This window comes from Adiantum capillus-veneris, chromosome 10 (genome assembly GCF_014529385.1).
Source record: "Adiantum capillus-veneris isolate H3 chromosome 10, ASM1452938v2, whole genome shotgun sequence".
NCBI lineage: Eukaryota > Viridiplantae > Streptophyta > Polypodiopsida > Polypodiales > Pteridaceae > Adiantum > Adiantum capillus-veneris.
The window spans coordinates 26,549,510-26,563,224 of NC_140940.1; positions in this window are offsets into that span (position 1 = coordinate 26,549,510).

Below are 13,715 nucleotides of genomic sequence, written 5' to 3' on the forward strand. Positions count from 1 at the left end.
CATCGCTAAAAGGGTCGTTACATGCATCGCAAAGGACGTTGCTTAAGCAATGTACATTTTGCAACATTTGCAAACTGCTCAGGCGACATGTGCAATTCTATTTATTTTTTAAAAGAAACTGTTGGGAGCCATTTTTCTCTCACGGCTTGAGAGAGAGAGAGAGAGAGAGAGAGAGAGAGAGAGAGAGAGAGAGAGAGAGAGAGAGATTTTGTCGTCCACTAAGGTCTAATATGACCTATGGGGCCATCACAAAAGCATTTCATCGGCTTGTTGCTTTTACGTGAAGCCATCAAATACATATCAGTTAAGGACTAAGGGTCCAATCATCAAGCTAAAAACAAGGAAGAAAGAAAAAATATCTAAGGAGGGTTGGGTAGAGACTTTTTAGGGGCTCAAAACTCTTGGATGATGGATTTACCACCCTAGTATATTGCCCATTTACCTTGCTTGCGATCTTTGTGCATCTTCTTAAGCACATTCTTTCTTATCTTCAGTTGACACGTCGTTAGTTCCTCGCTAATCCAAACCTTTCTCCCTTTGAGGAGTTGAGATTGCCGTAGTAACTGCGTCTTATCCTCTTTGTCCTTGAAAGTGAGAAGACAATGCTTGGGTGGCACTTGCCTATGTGTGTCGTTGATCCAAGAAACCATTTTGGATTTGATGTTGATTGGTTGAAGTACGTCATTGAGCTTGGTGATTGCTTCCTTGAGAGTGTCTTCGGTGGTGCACCATGGCGAGGGAAGTCCATCAATGAAAACCTTGAGGGTGTTTCCTTTTTGGAGTCTTTGTTTGCGGAATTACATTGTCATGCAGGTAATTGGGCTTGAGTGACCTTCGCTTCGACTTCTTTTACTTTGCCGGTGGCAAGATGGACCATGGCGTCGAAGTGTGCCTTGAGCTTGCTAAGGTGGGATTTAAGGTCACGATTCTCCTCCATAACTTCCCGATCAAGGCCTGCTTGAAGCTGTTCGATCTGCGTGAGCTTGCTAGGGGCTGCTACAACTATTGCAAAACTTGGTCGGACACGGTGAGCTTTGGGGTATTCATCTTTGAAGTATATGTTGCAGTGTAACCAGGCTCTTGGCGAAGTGGCTTCAATAAACTTTGCCTTTGCCCTTAAAACTTAGAAGCTGACTCAACTAGTGCATAGAGGCTGCAAGAGGTTGTCAATCTCTTGGAAAAAAACAAATAACTCGCATCTAACTCAAGCTACACTCAAAGGACTGAAATCACCAAAAGCTACTCGCTCATTGCCAAATAAATCACATATGTTACAACATCAAACGACATCCAAACGTTACGAACTTCTAGGACATGTTTATAAGACCTAAGCACACATGCTTATGGTCTCAAATCTCACTTTAGGTCAAGTGCAAAAATCACGATTATTAATAGCAGTGAGTTTTTGACATAGTCGTTTTCGATCCAAAATGCATCTAAATGCTTAGCAATGATGCCCCAATACCCTGCCTATACTTAGTTTTTTATTTTAAATCTTAAATTCCTACTTATGATGAAATTAGGCCGCGAGTCGGCGACACCAAATCTACAAAATACCGTGAAGTGCTTATGTCAATGCGTCGAGCTCTTAGCTGCGGTTGCAATGGAACAGATGCGATTGCAATGTGACAATCAAAAAGGAAGTAGGAAGCACGAGAAGGAGGGAAGTAAGTGCCGTTAGCTCATGCTATGCTTCTATTATCCAAAAACTTATGAAAAACTTACAAAAATTGGCTTTTATACCTTAGCCAAGGTTTTTGTGGTCAAAACTAATAATCTAGGAGCCCTAACTAAAGACAGGTTGATACAATCTAGAAGCTTGTAACCCCAGCTCATCAATTACAATGTTTATCTGGAAAGTAGGAGTTACAAGATTCTCGATTCATCAAAATAATAAGTGTTTCTACAAGAAAAGCTTTGAAAAATGATATCTGAATTAGCTTGCTGCTAGCATTCCCCCCCTCCTCGACTGTGTCATCCCTTGACATAGCTTCATGGGTTGAAGTAGTCTTTGGGTTGACAGCTGGCGAGGCGGTCTTTAAGCACGCCGAGTGCTTTCTCATATCTCAGTCTTCTCTCTTTGTCAGGTACCTGCAAGAACTACATGGTGACTCTATTTAAGTTCAATGGTTGAATAGCCAACAAATCTGGAGGTTAGGTTTCTTTTATCATTGGTCCAAATATCTTCCTTCGTCAAGTGAAGAAACCTGTATAAAATGCTTCCTCAAATGCCGACATATTGCTTGAAGGCAAAAACATGCATCAGGCGTAGAAACCGTAGAGGACTTCTTCGGAAGGCTGGCCACTTAAGTCGTAGCAGAGGCCCTTATTGCCTTCGAGGAATGACATCCATGGTGCTCTGGCTCATGAAAGGCCTAAATACATGTGAGCAGCATTCAACAAATCTTATATAGCATGGCACATGAGAGGTCAGGAAGAATTTTGAAGAAAGTAATGGCGCCTGTTAGGGTTTTCACCATGTATTCCTCTGTCGGTGTTCCCTGCTCTGGAGCTAGCAATCTTGGATAGTTCAACCATGTAGGCCGCTTCTTAGTCAGTGCTTCATGTGATTTCCATGTCCTTACCCATGGTACATGACAAAAGGTTGGGTCTTGTTGAAGGGCTGCAGGTTCTCTTGTGAACAAAATCAGATATCTTGGATTCTTGTCAACCAACTCTTCCTCCACTTAGGGTGGACATCCTCTGCGCCTTCTTCCTACATATCTTTATATAATCTTTCTTTTACCTGTAACAACTCTACCTTGATCAAAGGATATGGCAATGATTGTTGATGCCATTGTGCATTGATTCGGTTGGGAGTGAGTTGAGTGACATTAACTAAATGGAGAACTCTCAACTCCCAATCCATTGCTGCTTTCCATTCTGCATCTGTCTCCTGAGCAACCTGTTCCTTGAATGCATCTTCCTCAGCTTTAGAAAGCTGGACCATGTGCACTTACTAAGCATCTATGACTGGTACTTGAAAGTCTTCTTCTCCTCCTAGACCTTCTGTACTGTGTTTCCACCTAAACAAAAGAGACTAAGGGAATTTCAATACTTCGTTGCTCAGAAGTACCAGCTTCTTCTTGTGTCTCTGGTTGTCCCTCTCGTCTCAGCAACAACTGATTGACTCTCTTTAGCTTTGTTATCTCCTTGAGCAGATATCCCTAGTACCAAATTCTGTACATTGCATAGTACCAACCTAAATTCACAGCATCAAACAGGATCCCTAGTGCCAAAGTGGGTACATGTCTGTACCCTGCATAGTACCAATTTGGAAACCTAGTACCAATTTGGGTACTTTTTTTGTATATTGCAAAGCTACAAAATGGATCCATAGTTCCAAAATAACAACTTTCGAGATACAAAAATGTACCTAATTGGGACTGTGCATCTTTACTTTGGAGCATTTCTACCAAACAATGCTACTATGCATCTATTTGGTACTATTCAGAATCTAGAGAAGCTTCAAATTGGGTACTATTGAGGTAGGAATTGGTACCAGAATGATACCAGGTTTGGCATGCTAGGATTTGGTCAAATTTTGGCATGCTGGAAATGGTACTATGGAGCTGAGTATTCGTACAATGATTGTTGGCTAACAAGTTGTGGTATTCTGTGTTAATCAAAGAGTAAAAAGGTGAGCAAGGATTATAGTGTGGGCAACACATATTACCTGAGAATCATCTAGAAGATGTATGGGATGTTTGATGACACATTTTGCCTCGATCTTGTGCTTACAGATATCCTTTTTGTTAGGAGAAACTCTTGTCTCGGATTTCCAGAAAGTGGCCACCAAATCTTTAGTTTCGATTGTGATACTTGTATGCAGAGGCAACTATCTGTGACAAGCACTAAGTGGCAACACTTCATCCTCATCTTTCATTCCTAGTCGACTGCATGCTGCCGCTATATTACGTCGATGAACACCCAAGGCAACAACAATCTTGGACTGGTTCATAGTGGTTATGCTCTGATCACCATTGTTCAGTATCATTATCAAAGAGGTTCTCTTCACAAAAAGCTCAGTTGAAGAGTGGGGCACTTTCAGGTGAGTCAATGTGTTGCGAACACTGGAAAGAAGACTCGATTGCACATCTGAACTCCTCAACTTGGAAAATGGATGATGATGCATGAGCTGCTCTAGAATTTCTTGTTGTTCTAGTGTTGTTAGTCCTTGGGTCTGCCGATGCCAACATCTAGCCATGGCTTTGCATATATTGTTCCTTGATCTGGTTGTAGCAAGTTCAGCTCTCTTAGCAGGGTTGCGCTCCTTGTGTCATTTCTCACACTTCTTTTGTGCCCAATAGTCCCACAAAAATACTTGGTTGCTGACAGGTTCATGAATTCTCATGGTTTCCATCATAGCACCCTCTGTAGATGCAGGTACCCCTGACTCGAGATAGGTGAAGGAATCACGCTCAATATCCATCGTCATCTCTAAAGATATGGTACTGGCCTGAGCTACCATGGTTGTATGGTGGGACAGAGAGAGAGAGAGAGAGAGAGAGAGAGAGAGAGAGAGAGAGAGAGAGAGAGAGAGAGAGAGAGAGAGGGTGGGCAGGAAGGGTGGGTGCTCCAAAGAGAACAAAACAGAGAATGTGTGTGTGTGTGTGTGTGTGTGTGTGTGTGTGTGAGAGAGAGAGAGAGAGAGAGAAAGAGAGAGAGCCAGCTGAATCTCCTTCCCCACTTCTTGCACCCACGTCGTTTATTTGTTATAACCCGTTTCGGGAAAAAAGAATAAAGTACAGTAAATTATAAAGCCTCCAAGAAATTGATTTTATTTTTTCATCTTTTTGTTCAATTTTGCATCTTTTACTTGGGTCTGATTCTCATTACCACACCCACCAAGCCTAGGTGGTGTCAAGTTGGAACCAAGTCAAAGCTATTCCTTCCAATGTTAACCCAAATCCCTTGTACTGAGTATGGAAATCCGCAATCTGTTCAGCTCTCAAAACTTGTTTGAAGAGTGAGATATGAGCATATGGGTCCCCTGTCCCATCGTACTTTGTTTTGACACATTGAGCCACTTGATATGGTCTTAATCGTTGGGGTTTAGTCACTAATGTAACCAAACTGTGGTCTCTTGGAAAGGCGTTTCTTGCTCTCTCCTCTTGTCTTGGAGAGAATCCCGGTGGAATCCTCTCTGATGTGTACTCTGGCATTGTTTTCGGTTGAAATTAAGTAGAGATTGGAGTACCCTTGTACGTATATCTCTCTAGGTCAATTGGATCAACAAGTTTGTACTCACGTCCATACTTATCTACCATCAAAACTTGCACTCCGTTGGCATCTGTGTACGTGAATGCATAGAGATTCTTATGGGTAGTCAACTCTCTAGCATTGGGCTCTACACACTTGTAGAAGATGTGTGGATCCCCGCTTGTGAATCTATATAAACCCTCATGAGTGTAATCTGTAAGCACTCTCCTGAATTCATTGGCTTTGATGAATCTCATGTTTGGTTTGTCAATTAGAGGATGCCTCTCCTCTATGTATTCTCTCAATCCCTTTGTTGAAGGCATTGCAGTGTTTCTCATGTCTTTGAGTGGAGTAGAAAACCCTGGTGGTGAATGATTTATCATGATTAAGGATCACTCAAATCTCTCAAGATAGTCCTTGACAAGCTCACTTTGGCTTAGTGAAACTTATCTCTTTTTGCCCCTGGTCAAGTCTCTCAAAAGTCAGGAATTTGTGACTTTTGGTCTCTGGAAACTAGTCTTGGGGTACCCTAAAAGTTTGGATCTAGGAAACCTAGTAAAATTCAGCTCTCTTCTTAGCTATACCTGACTCAATTTGGAGTTGTCTATCAAAAGTTAGAGCAATTTTAGTGAACTGCACTTGAAACAACACTCAAAACAGTCTTTAGACTAGAACACAGGAACTTTGGCTTGTATCTTGGCCTCCCAAAGGTATTTTTGGCTCAAACTTGAGATTTGGGATGTTCTCAAGTATGTCTACAAGATCACCAAGTCAGATACCCCCACTATGCTGAGAGGTACATGGATTGCGATCCATGTTCCCTGTCAAATTTTTTTCTCCAAATTTTTATTGTGTGTAGACAAGGTCATAAGCAGGCTATATACCCATTTTCAGCAAATTCTGAGGTTGAGGTACATGGATCGCGATCCATGTTCAACCACATCTGGACTTGTCCTCTTAGGGGTTTGTCCCTGACTATGTCCACAAGCTAAATCTCAAATCTTTTTGGATTTGGACTTGGTTTGATAGGTCAAATTGCCAATACTAGGTCTGCACAGCGGTTTTCAGTCTGTCACCTTTTTGCTCCCTTTTGACCCAAATTTGCTCAAATTTTTCCAAAATTGGGATCGGGGATATGTTTTCTTGTGTAGCCCTACTAATCTGGAAAATTTCAGGTCAAGCTGCCACTAGGGTACATAGATCGTGATCCATGTTTGGCGCCCAAATTGACTTCTCTTGGTACCATTAGAATCAACATGACTAGTATATCCTATGGTATCAAAATTTTTGAAAATGACTTTTTGAACTTTTTTGACAAAATCTCCTTGGGGACTTTTGTTCACAATGGTCTCTGCTACAGGCTTGAAAAGTTATTTCTCAGAGGTACATGGATCATGATCCATGTTCCACCACTTTTGGATCTCAAAGTTTGGTGTGCTAATAGCTTCTGATGTTTGTAGCTTGCTCCACAATTTTTTTTGGATTTGGATCAGTTTTGCCCAACCAAAACTGACTTTTACAGTCTGCTGTGACAATTTAGAGAATGTTTTGTTTTTGGCTCTTTGGACCACTTTTCAGAACTTTTTTGCATTTGGTTCTTTTGGGAAAAGTGTTTGTCTATGTCTCAGCTACAAACTGCTCAAATCTCAGCCAAAAAAATTCCACAATTTTTTCATGAGGTACATGGATCGCGATCCATGTTTGGAAGCCAAATTGACATTTCTTGGTACCATCAGAATCAACATGTTTACTAGATGCTATGGTATCAAAAGTTTTGTATTTGGACTAGTTTTTGTCATTCAAAAGTAAGTTTTTCTGTCTGTCCTGTGGTTTTTGACTAGTTTCTGTATTTGGCTATTTTGATCAACTTTTTTCAATTTTTTGACATGGCCCCTTTTGGCAAAGTTGTTCCAAATGATATCAAGAATGTACTTGTCAAATATTAGCCCCAAATGCCAAAAAGGTACATGGATCGCGATCCATGTTTGGCAGCATTTTTTCATGAATTTTGTTATGTTGGTTCTTTATGCCCAGTAGAAGCCAAATTTCACCCCTTTTTGAATTTGGATCCCAAAATCTCAAGATTTGCTCAATTTTGTGTCTGCAATGCTTGTTTTACTATTTTTTCCCTAACAGTCAATTTTGAAGTGATTTTTGAATTTTTCTTTCAAGCAAACTTGATCAGAGCAATTTCCCACTGATGCTCACTGTAACTAGTCACTTTTTACCAAAAATGGTTTTTTGGGGTACATGGATCGCGATCCATGTTCCTCCACAGAATCTGGTCAAACTTCTCAGATTGCTTCTAGAGAGTCTAATGATCCCTTTGATACACAAATTTTCAAATTTGGATCGCTTTTGAGCTCTCTACCATCAAATTTGCATAATTTCAGAGTTATGGTCGTTTTTGCCAAAATATGGTTTTCACCCTTTTTTTTCCTCAATCTTTAAGCCCAAATTTGATGGTGGTAATTTATACTTACCCTACTCTTAAGTATTGAAATGAAACATGAAACAAAAACAAATAAAATGGTACAAAATAAAGTCGTAACGGAAAATGGTACAGCACTCTGAAAGCATAGAAAAAATCGAAGAATGAAATGCTTTTGGCTATCTCACTCACAATCCTCTTTACTTCTCAAGAATAGATCTAGCAAGTCCTCGACTTCTAGACTCTACCAAGCACTAAACCCCATGTCTAGCTTCTTCACTGCTAAAGTGTAAATGGAATGGAAGGACAAATCTTTAGAAAAAGAACGCTCTAAATATGCACTAGGTCACTCACCATCTAAGGATCATATCCCCGGTAACGACGCCAATGTTAGCGGGTCTCCGCGGACGGACGTCTGCAGCATAGCTTTCTGGCACTAACATAATGTCAATACTCAAGGAAAGTGACTCGGATGGGGCACAGAGACTCTATGAGATCGTCAATCTCAAGAAGTGAACCTTAACAAGCACATTCAATTATCAGGGAAATCTGTCTATATCCTTTCTCACAGCTCTAGGTCATCACGCCGTTTCGGCACTCGAACGGACTCGAAATGCAACGAAACTTTAGGAGGAGGTCTAGGATTCCTAGGGGCATTACCTTAGCAAGTCTGGTCGGAATCCAACAAGGTACCAAAATCATGATCCATCATGAAAAAGGTCCTAAAAATTGCAACAAAACATGCCAGAAAGGTCACCCTATGGTCTAGGAACACTCTCCTATGGTCAAAACGACTATAAACAATGATTTAAGCACTCAAATCTGCATTTACAGCTCACACATACGTAGTCGCGAACCTCAAAAAACTGACAATGCTTACACTTGAATTAAAGAGCAAAGAAAGAGGAATACAATGCAAGTTTCGGATTTGAAAACGGATTACCCAATCATTAGAAAAGTCAACTACAAGTTTGGAGCAGCTTGTAGCTTGAGCGTACGTTTTTTGAGCTCCCTTCTTCTTCTAAAAATAAGCCTCTGTTTCACATTAAGGTTATTGATATTTATACCTAGGGCATTCTAAATGGCCAGTGGCCGGCTCACACGGACCTTTACAAATAACATGACAAAATTACAACTCAGGGATTGATTGTTACTCTGGAATTGGGATTTACACAGAGTATTACTACACTAGCTCGAAAAACTAATAGAGTACAAATGTAGTGTTCGGCTTTGTGTCCGACCAGTTGGGCGCCCGTTTGATCTGTCATCAAACACATACCATGCTATTGGCATGGCAGACAATTTACTGCCACCCCTAGATCAAAACACATGGATTGTGTCTACACAGCCTTCTCCAAGAACCACCCGCTCATCAAAGAGAGTTTATAAATCTGATGAAGAATCTGATGAAAGCTCCCATGAAGCTCATAGTAGTGAAAGCTCAGACAATGAAGAGAGGAGAGCCAGAATAGAAGAGATGAAGAAAAAAGCAGTGGCTGCACACCAAGAGGAACCTCAATAGAAGAAGGCGAGGTTTGAAAGAGAGAAACACACTTATGAAAGAAGCCGCCAAGCTGCAGGCGAGGACCCGAAAAAGTGGGTTCCCAAAGAGATAAGGGTTCCCAGAACTAAGAACCCTGCAAGGAAAGAAGCAGAGGACCCCACAGACTTCCTTGAGCACATGTATGCAGAGGTAGAAGCCCTCGAGTTAAAAGAAGCTCAAGAAGCTGAGAGAAAAGCAAGAGAAGAGGCAGCAGAGCAACAAAGACAGGCAGAGGCAACGAAACAAGGAGAGACACAACACGACCAAGAAGAGATGTCTCCGAAGCCAACTTCACCCGCTACAGAATAGGCGGATCACCCAATGCCAATCCCTCCCCCTTCACCAATAGTTCAATCCATTGAGGGCGAGGAAGCCAAAGAGAAGGAGACTGAACCACAGGAAGCAGCAGCCAGTCTTGAACAACCAAGGACACCTGAACAAAGAGAGGCCATATTTTCTACAACTACCCAACAAGAAACGGCCGAGGCATCCACGAAGCCTCAAGAAGACAAAGCAGCTAAGGCAACCCCACAGCCTCAAGGAGAGGTAGAACCCTCACCACAACCACAAGCCACCGCAGAACCACCCAAAGAGCTACAAGCTGAAACCGATGAAACATCCACACAGCCTATAGAGCCTGAAGATTGGAAGACAAATTATGAAGTCATTTTATAGGTAAATGAATATGCCAAGCAGATGCAGGTAATGATCGAGAAAATGCGAATAGTAGTACTTAGCCGTCCCAATGCTAAAGCTAGAGAGTTGAAGATGGTCATTGATGCTCTACAAGGAGAATTAGATGACCAAATGAATGTCATCTCAGATCTGCAAAGATAAATCCAAGAGCTGAGAGCTGAAGCTGAACAATACCAGCTAGCCAAAGAGAAGCAACAAAAAGAAATGGAGGAGCTAGGCGAACTTCTCACCAAGTTAACAGATGCTTGCAAGATCAAAGACCAACAGCTGACAGAGGTAACAAATGAACTCTTAACCACAACTCTTTCAGTACAGAAGATCCAAGTGCAGCTTGACGTAGCAAATGTCTCTCTGCAATATTCAGAGCAAAAGATCAATGATCGGGTAGCATTTTTGCGACAAATAAGGAAAAATCCCGCAGTTGCCTCGATCAAAGGTACCGATAAAGTATATAAGGCACTGGAAAAGAAGAATAAGGATCTTGAACTCGAGCTAAAGCTAGAGCAGTACCAAAGAAGAGACCTTGCACTGATGCGGATACAACGAGAAGAACAACTTCTCAAGGAGATAGTAGAGCTCAAGCAAGTCAATCAGCTGTTGCAAGAGGGACAACCAGAAACACAAGAAGAAGCTGGTACCTCAGAGCAACCAACTGTTGAAATTCCACTAGTCTCTTTTGCTGAGATGGAAACACAACCGACAGAAGGGCTAGGAGGAGAAGAAGAGTTTCATGTACCACTAATAGATGCTGAGCAAGTGTCCATGATCCAACTGTCTAAAGCTGAAGAAGATGCACTTAAGGAACAGGTTGCCCAAGAGACAGATGCCAAATGGAAAGTAGTGATGGATTGGGATTTGAGGGTTCTCCATTCAGTCAATGTCACTCAACTCACTCCAAACCAAATCAATGCACAATGGCATCAACAATCATTGCCATATCCCTTGATCAAGGTAGAGCTTTTACATGTCAAAGAAAGACTATATAAATACATGCAGGCAGAAGGCACAAAGGAAGTCCACCCCAAGTGGAGAAAGAGCTGGCTGAACAAGAATCCATGATATTTGATTCTGTTAATGAGAGCATCTGCTGGCCTTCAGAAAGACCCAACCTTTTGTCCTGTACCACGGGTAAGGACATGGCAAGCACATGAAGCACTGAGAAGAGGCCTACATGGCTCAACTATCCAAGATTGCCAGCTCCAGAGCAGGGAATACCAACAGAGGAATACATGGTGAAAACCCTAATGAGCGCCATGACATTCTTCAAAAGTCTCCTTGATCTCTCATGTGCCATGCTTTACAAAGTTTTCAAAATGCTGCTCATATGCATTGAAGCTTTTCATGAGCCAGAGCAAGCAGGAGCACCGTGGATGTCATTCCTCGAGGGCAATAAGGATCTTTGCTATGACCTAAGTGGCCAACCTTCAGAAGAAGTTCTTTATGGATTCTACGCCCAATGCATGTTCTTGCCATCTAACAATATGTTGGCATTTGAGAAAGCATTTTATATAGGGTTCTTCACTTGGCGAACAAAGATATTTGGGCCAGTGATAAGCAACCTAACCTCTAGATTTGTTGGCTACTCAGCCATTGAGCTCAAAAACAGGGTCACCATGGAATTATTGCAGGTTCCTGACAAAGAAAGAAGACTCAGATATAAGAAGGCACTCCACGCGCTTAAAGATCTCCTCGCTAGCCGTCAACCTTAAGATTACTTCAACCCATAAAACTGTGTCATAGGAACGACAAAGGCGAGGAGGGGGGAAATGTTAGCAGCAAGCTAGCTCGAATACCATTTTTTGGAGCTTTCATTTTAGAAACATTTATTATTTTGATGAATCGAGAATATTGTAACTCCTACTTTCCAGATAAACTTTGTAATTGATGAGCCTTGGCTACAAGCTTCCAGATTGTATCAACCTGTCTTTAGTTAGAACTCCCAGATTATTAGTTTTGACCACCAAAAACCTTGGCTAAGGTAAAAAAGCCAATTTTTGTAAGTTTTTCGATAAGTTTTGGATAATAGAAACACAGCTCCACCACATACTTGTAAGAGCAGGGAGTCTGTGTAAGCTTCAATTTCTTGACTAGCTTATAGTTCAAGAATTTATGAGTTGCACCATCATCCACTAAAATACGAACACGTTGTCCGTTAATAGTGCCATGCATGCAAATCAAATCAAGGGGGCCAAAGGTGGGTTGCCACATTGAAGCAGGCACACAACACTTGTGTTTTTCTTCCATATGAAGAACCTCTACAACACAATATTTAGGAGATGAATCTAATGTGAGGCGTTACACCGTGTGCATGGCCTTTTCTTTCCCTTGCAAAAGAGGACAATCTTTCTTGTTATGTTGGTCCGAAAGACATCTAAAACACAAATTGTGTTTCTTTGCATGCTCAAAATCAATAGTGATGAGAGACCCACGCGAAGTATCTCGTGGTTGCTTAGGCTTCTTAGCCTCTTGTGGGCATGGAGAGGTAGATTGTCGCTTATTCCTCTTGGAACGTGTGGGAGATCTACCTGGCCCTTCGCTCTTAACCACACTGCTCTTAGCAAAAGTATTCTTAGAGTAGGGAGCATTTCCTTTCCTCTCTTGGTCATCATCATATCTTTGTGCATGACTAATGGCTTCTTCCAAAGTTTTTGGATGTTGGGTCTTGACATGAAGACGATAGTCTTTGTGAAGACCCCTATTAAAACCCCGTATCTTTTGGAATTCATCTAGACCTTCTAGTTTTGATATGATTTCCTGATACTTTGAAAGGTATTGTGTGAGAGAGAGGCCAGACATGCGGCATGCATCCCATGCTAACCAATTCTTATCTTCTTCGTTGGAGTCCAAAAACTCTTTGGAGAAAGAAGCTTGAAACACAGCCCAAGACGGAGGACGAGCATCTATTGGAAATGTCATCCACCACTTATAGGCCTTGCCTTTAAGAGATAGACTTGTTTCCACAGTCGTCTTTATATCCGGGGTGTGTCTCAATCTATGAATATCACTCCATTTGTGTAAGAACGTATTGACCGCATCCTTGTTGCGATCACGCTCTTCCCCGTGAAACTCAAGAATGGTGATATTCTTAAGTAATGCATTGCTACTTTCTGCATCTTCTGCAACAATTGTCTCTTGGACACCTTGAGTCATGCGAGCTTGGTTCCCTTGAACCATGCCACTTGTGGCTCCTTGAGTTGTCTTTGAATTCATAAATTTCACAAGTAACTCTGTAAGATTGGTAACATTTGCATTGAGTACATAGAGGTTTCTTTCAAGTACGCTTTGGCCATGTTCCAAAGTCTTGAAAGAATCCATATCTACAAGCCCAAGATCTCCTAGATCATCATCATCATGCATATTAGTGTCAGCAGCACCCGTGGTGCCTTGATTTTGATCTACATGCTCAAAATCAAACGTGTGTGTAGGTGGGATATCCTCACTGGCCATGGTAAGCACACACTAATGCATAGAGAGAAAAAGAGACGAAAACTTGTACCTTGAGAAATTGACATCTTTGTTTTGTATGCTCCACGATTTGCATTGCATGTGAACCTGCCTTGCGGGAATTTGAGCACTTCACTTGTCATTCCTTGTAAGAACACCTTTGATGATTCTTCACAAAAACTCGTCGTTTTTGTGAAGGCTTTTCTTCACTTTGAAGCTACCTCCTTGAGGAAAAAAGAATTTTTGGAGGAAAACTTGCCTTCCTCCAAGAAGTGAACAGGAAGGGTAAAGCTACTTCCTTGAAGTTTGAAGCTTTGCCTTTCCTTCTAGTTTTCCTTTCAACACAAGTAGACTGTCTTTCCTTGTTATACACAACAAGGGCCAAAAGCTTGATGGTAA